Below are 6,718 nucleotides of genomic sequence, written 5' to 3'. Positions count from 1 at the left end.
GAGCTGAACCCTAGGCACCCTGAGGTCACATCCCTGAGATGCCCAGATGTCCTCAGTCAGAGGAGCCACTGCTGTGACCTCAGATCTGTGTGCTGGGAGCTGGCCTCCTGCTGGGGGCACAGAGACAGCAGCTGGGGGCTGAGGGTAGCTGGGTGGAGGAGCTGAAGGCTGCTGGGCTGTGAGGTCTGTGAGGACCGGGGCCAGGCGGGTCCAGCTGCCTTAGTCACCAGGCCACAGGCTGGCTCTAGATCCTTCATTATCACAAAGTAGAATAATGACCTTGCTGTACTTTCAGTATGCCCACGCCTCCAGTCCATGTGTTGAGGCACTGTGAAGATAAGAGGGTGGAAACCTGAGTTGGGTCATGGTGGGAACAGAAGGGGCCTTTGGGAGGACATCAGTGATGGGGTTTTTGGAGTGGGGTCTCTGTGTTTCCCGGTGTGTCTGTGAGGACAGGCCCTGAGGCAGGCAGAGCCACAGATAGACCAGGAAGGGACACCGAGGACAGCCACTGCTCAGGGCCTGCCCTCTGCCAGGGTGTGGCCTCACCAGAAATTGGACCCTGAACTCTGGCCCTTCCTTTATAAATCACCAGTCTCAGGTATTTCTGTTAGTGACACAGTAATAGACCAAGACAACACACTCTTCCTGTGGTGATCCGAGTTACTGAGGATTTTTATGGTAGTTTTTATGTGGTGTGATTCCAGCTGATTTACCAATTTTTAAAATCTCTTCCAAGAATCCTATTTGGCTGACTGGTTTTATAGGTAGCTTCTCTCTTCTCTATTTAATTAATTTCCAGTCTCATCTTTTTTATTCCCTTTCTTCTGTTTGCTTCAGGTTTAATTTGCTCTTTTCCCACCTTTTAAGGGGGGAAGTTATTACTTAATTTAAAGTCTATTCCTTTGTGAGACCAGCAGATGGAGGAATAGTTACATTGCTTGACTTGCAGCAGACGGTGTAATGGTTACATTGCTGGACTCTAGTGTGGTCCACCGTGGTTCAAGTCCTGGACCCTGCATCTTTAAACTCATGTCAGGCGCACGTGTGTGCATGCCCAAAATCCTGAGAGGAGAATGGTGGTGTGGTCGTGTTCCCTGGTGACTGACTTCTCACTTCCTGTCTCTGTCTCTTGTGAGTGCACACACCCTCTAGCAAAAATCTCTCTCTCAAAAAAAATGTATTCCTTTGTAATGTAGGCATTTACAGGTATAAAATTTCCTCTAAGTGCTATTTATTGACATTCTATACATTTTGGTGTGTAGCGTCTTCTTTTTTATTAATCTGAAAGTACTTTCTAATTTCTGTTTTAATCCTTCTTTGACCCATTGGTTATTTTGGAATGTGTTCTTACAATATTTCCATGTATTTGTGAATTTGCTAGATTTCTATTACTTATGATTGATTTCTAATTTCGTTCTCATAAAAGAACAGACGGTATCATCCTTAGCCTTTTAACTTTATTAGCGTTTGTCCTACAGCCTACTGTAGGTCCAGACCATATGGTGTAATGTCCCGTATGCTGTTGAGAACAGTTGCTCAGTCCAGTGTTGGTGAGTGTCCTTCAGGTCTAGCTGGTTGCTCGTGTCGCACGGTCTTCTGTATCTCTGCTGGTCTTTGCTTAGTCGTGTCCTTTATCAAAAGCAGAGAACTGAAGTCTCCAGCTACTGTCGGTGTGTGGGTATTTCTCGCTTTGCTTTTGGTGCCCCACTATTAGGTATATGTGTGTTTACACCGTTATTTCTTTCTGAGGGATTAATACTTTTGTCATTACAAAATGTTCCTGATTATCTCTATTAGCATTTTCCCCAAACTCTATTTTGTTAGATATTAACATAGCCACTCCAGCTTTCTAATGGTCACTGTGGATAATGTCTTTTCCCTTTGCCTTTCAACTTCCCATCCATTTGTAAATCTCAGTCCCTGGGTGTCTACTGTACAGTGCATGAGCTCATTGTTTCATTAAGTGTGATAGCCTCTAACGTTAGATTGGTTTCTTTATTCTATTTTGGGCAATGTTAATATAGACACAGTTGAATTGATGTCTACCATTTTGCTTTCTGTCTTCTCTGTGTTTCAACTTTTTAATTCTTCTATTACCTGTATTGATAACATAAGTATTAAATGGATATTTTCTACCACAATATGTTAATTCCTCTCATGATTTTCACCATAGTTTTCTTAGCAGTCATTCTAGGACTTACCATGTACCTCATGGCTAATCAGAAAATACTTTAGATTTGTACTAAGTCAATTTCAGTGAGATACAGAAATGTCAATCTCTATAGCTCTATTTTTCTTCTTTCTTGTGCTGTGATAGGTATGCATAGTATCATTAAATATGTTATAAGCCCCAAAATATATTGTAATAATTATTACTTTACATGCCTCTCACTTCCTCTATCACTATCTCTCTCTCCATCTCCTCCAAGTAAATAAATAAACAAACAAAAAAGGAAAAAGAAAAAGAAAACAATTATGCCACAGGGCTGTGTTCACTGCAGAATACTGAGAAAAAGTGAGAGGACACTCCCCAGGGCTGGCCATGCTGCAATGCCTTCTCCTCCATTCTTCTCTCAAGATTCTGGGAATGCATGCACATGTTTCAGTGTTTCATGAGCCACCAGGTCTAAAACTGAAACCTCACAGACAGCCGTGTGGGATCCAGCTGCCTTAACCACCATGCCACTGGTTGGGCAAAAAACTATTTTTTAAAAATGTGAGTTAAGCCCCTTTCTGACTCTGGATGCTCTCTGCTCTCCAACCTCAGTGGTCCCAACTCTGGCTTAGCACAGGACAGCAGGTGGGCTTGTCACTCAGGCCTCTCCACAGACACCCAGTGTCAGAATGTGGAGCACTGAGTCCACGGATTGCTTATCTCATGGTGAGCCTGAGGCCCAGTCAAGGATGTGGTCGACATTCTTGCTGCTAACAGTGTGATCTTGACGGGGTCATGCAGATGACACAAGCTGGTAAAGAGGCTGCCTCCCATTCCTAAGGCAAGGCCTGGACTGGGAAGAAACTGTGAGGCAAGGCCGGCAGTTTACGAGCCCTAAATCTCCATTGTGTCGCTGTACTGGCCTGCACTCAATTTCTCTGCCATGAGCTTTACTGTTACTACGGTACCCTGCAAGGGTAAAATATCACCCCCAACCTTACTGCAACCTTACAATAAAGCCAATTAGTGATCCTGTAGGAATGCAGTTTCCTAAGACTGCCACCAGGATCAGAAATTTCAGACTACCCCTCCTGCCTGTTTTAAGCCAAAATTAGCATATGTTAGGTTAAGTTAGTATAAGCCAGATTAGCATTAGTAACATATGTAGACTAAGTTAGTTTAAGGCTAATTTTATGTAAGTACCCCTTGTTAAAGCTGTAGGCCAAAGTTAACTCATGTTAGGCCAAGTTAGTGCATCCACCACATGACAGGGACTCAAAGATAAAACAAGAGAACTCACTAATTGACAGACTCAGCAAATAAAATACAGGAACCTGCGGGTTTATAAAGAAAGGAAAAGCCTGACTGGTGATGACAGGATGAACAAATGTGAAGGCTCCAGCGAAAGATGAACTATCTTAGCCGGGAGCTCTTATTTAAAGCAACAGGTAGTTTTCAACTACAAAGAGTTTCTTATCTATGTGGTTTTGACTATGAAAAACTGCTAATAAAACATCCTGTGTTGTCTCCTGAGCTACAAGATCACCTTCCTTTCCCATATGGACAATAGGCCACCCCCTTTAGCTGTAATATAGATAGTCCATATATTAACCGTGTTTTTACTTAACTAGACAAGATTTCTATCTCGGCCTTTGTAACCAGCAATGTTGCCACCCTGGCCTGGGACTGAAGTTATCAAGCTTCCTACAAGCCTCCTCTTCGAAAGACCCTTCCCAGTAATCAAGATCTAAGAAGAAAATGCACCAGACAAATGGACTTCCTCATCCTGAGAACTGTGATTGATTTTACCTGATCTTAGAGTAAATTTTTTACTTCCCCTCACCCTCCTTACTTCCTAAGACATCCCTCAATAAATACGTGTGTTTGGTAGCCGCTGACGCTGCTGTCTGGAGCTGGCTCTGGCTGTAGCCGGCTGAGAACATGCTAAAAAGTATTGAGGTCTCAGTCTATATTTTGTTCCTGATCACCCGTGTCGCCTTCCTGTGTACGAGTCTCAACCCACCCCGGCTGGAGCAGAGCTTCTGGCATGATCTGAGCACCAACAGCATCTTCACCAACAGGAACCTGGTTATACATACGAAACCTCGTGCTTCACTTAGACTATCTTGAGGCTGAAGGTGAAGGCCAGGGATTCCTGGAGCACAGGACATGTGAGTCTACATGACTGCCACACAAGGTGCATAACTGTGGTCTGCTCTGGGAGTGTGCCCTGCCCAGGACTCGTCCCTGTTCTCTTTCTATTCTTAGCAAATCACTCACATGGGGCCCTCAAGAGTTCTCATTATATGACATCAGCTTGGAAATCTGCTCCTCCAGCCCAGACATTTCTCCTAACTCCAGGCTCCTCTGTCCTTCTGTCCTCCTGTTCCCACCCCTGCATTTCTAACAGTCCCTCAGAGTTCACATCTCCTGCCCTGGACACTGGGCTCCTGCCCCTCAGATGTGCTCCCCCCAGAGTCCTCCCCCTACACTCACTCCATCTCCAGTTAATGTGTTCTCCCTGATGCCTCTTCCTCACCTCAGAACCTATCCAGAACCCAGTCGTCCCTGCTGTGCCCACGGCTCACCCCCAGATGCCCGGATGAAGCAGCAGCATCTGGCCTGGACCCCGCACTGTCCCTCCCAGCTCCCACCTCCTCATCCCCTCCTCTCCCGGTTCTGTGCTCAGTGCAGCAGCAGAGAGAGCCTTTCAGGAGAGAAGCTGGACATGTCTGTCTGTGCTCAGGAAGATCTCGCTCAGAGTAAGACTCCTTCCAGCATCCCGCAGGCCCGCACACTCTGGCCTGACCTCTGACCTCCCCTCACCTGCTCTGCTCCAGACACGCCACAGTCCTCGTCCTTCCCAGAGCACAAACAGGATCCCATCCCTCACATTTGCCCTGGAGGTTCCTCTGCCTGGTGAGGACGTGCCCAGACATCCTGTGTCCTTAGAATCTTTCCCCAGAGGTCACTTGCCTGTGAGGCCCATGCTGACCCCCTAGTAAACAGCCCCTTCCCTGTCCCCACACCCACACTCTGGGTCACCTTCCCGACAGCACCCACCCCCTCCAGCACACACACTCTCCGTGTTCACTCTGCCCACAGAGCAGTCTGTGTCTCGATGAGAATATGGGCTCCACAGGGCGGGGAGTTCTGGGCTGTCCTTAGTTCATGGAGTAACATGGATGCTAAAATAGTGGCCGACAGCCAGTGCTCAGCAGGTTCGAGCTGAGTGGGGGGCACTGCAGAGCTCCTCCCTGTTCCAAGGTAGTGTCTTTACTGATGTGACCTCAGGTCGAATGCTGCTGTGGCAGTGTCACCGCGTCCTGTCACCTGACGTCAGCGCGCCTGTGCTCGCTCAGTGCTGCCCTCCCTCCCTTCTGCCCCAACCTGCTGCACACACGGCACACACATCTTTTCTATGTTTTAAAAAAAGAAGGATCCTTGACTTATGGGTCTAATTTAAGAACAAATATAAATTAGATTTCGCTTCATGAATCTATGAGTTTGACTTGGAGTCAAGGCTGAGAAACTACTGCTAAGGGCAGGAAGACATAGGCAAGATGAGTAGACAAATTCCACAGAAATTTATTTAAAACAAGTATGAGAGCCTTCTCTGCAAATTCCAGAACATGGATTTAGAATGTGATGTGGAAATGGCAAGGAGAACCCAGGGAACAACCCTAGAAGGGCAAGAGCAGGACGAGTCTGAAAACCCATCTCTCGGTACCACAGACCCTGTGAGCTGGGGCTACCTGGGCCTTATGGGGGACAGGGACAGGAAAGTGACTCCTGCTGCTGTCAGAGAGGGATACTCAGAGAACGAGAGCAGAACTGGGACCTGAGAACAAGGACAGGCGAGTCCTTCACAGACACAAAGAGATAACAGATAAATACACCAAGTGGGGGTGAGGGCAGACCCAGACCTGGGCTGAGGCTGACGGGACACACAGGGCCCTTGCTGCCCACAGCCCTGGGGATGGGACAGGGCCCAGGTGATGTCTAATCCCTGTGGTCACAGGCCTAGGTGGGACAAGGACAAAGCAGCAGCAAAGATGACCTAGGGGTGTGACCAGGCTGTCTACGGCCCCATCCTCGCTCAGCCCCACCCAGCTCCTCCCATCCCCAGGGCCGCAGACCCTGCACAGCAAACACAGAGTCTGGGAGGCTGTCAGGTTCTATGTCCTCAAGTGAGACTAAAATTTTTTCTTCACCTTTAATTTATTCATTAACCGCGTCTAACAAGAATTTAAAAAACAAATTGGTATCCAGATTATTTTGAATAAGGAAGCAGGAAGGTGTGGCTCAGTGTGGCATGAGGGGAAACGGGGTGGAGATGTCCTGTCCTGCCCCTCCTGGAGCAGAAAAAGCTGTCAGGGCAGAGGACACAGGGCAGTGGGGACGGGCCCAGGTGTTGGGGATAAGCTAAGTACCTGTCTCCTCACATTAGGCTGCAGGGACACAGACACGCAGACACGGTCAGACGCCAGGTGCAGGGAGAGCGGTCGGGGACACTGACGTCACGTATCATTGCCCTCACAAGGCCGCTGCCGCGGCTGA

The sequence above is a fragment of the Tupaia chinensis genome, unplaced genomic scaffold, assembly GCF_000334495.1.
Source record: "Tupaia chinensis unplaced genomic scaffold, TupChi_1.0 Scaffold143271_1, whole genome shotgun sequence".
NCBI classification, from domain to species: Eukaryota; Metazoa; Chordata; class Mammalia; order Scandentia; family Tupaiidae; genus Tupaia; species Tupaia belangeri.
Note: the sequence above shows the minus strand (reverse complement) of the source record.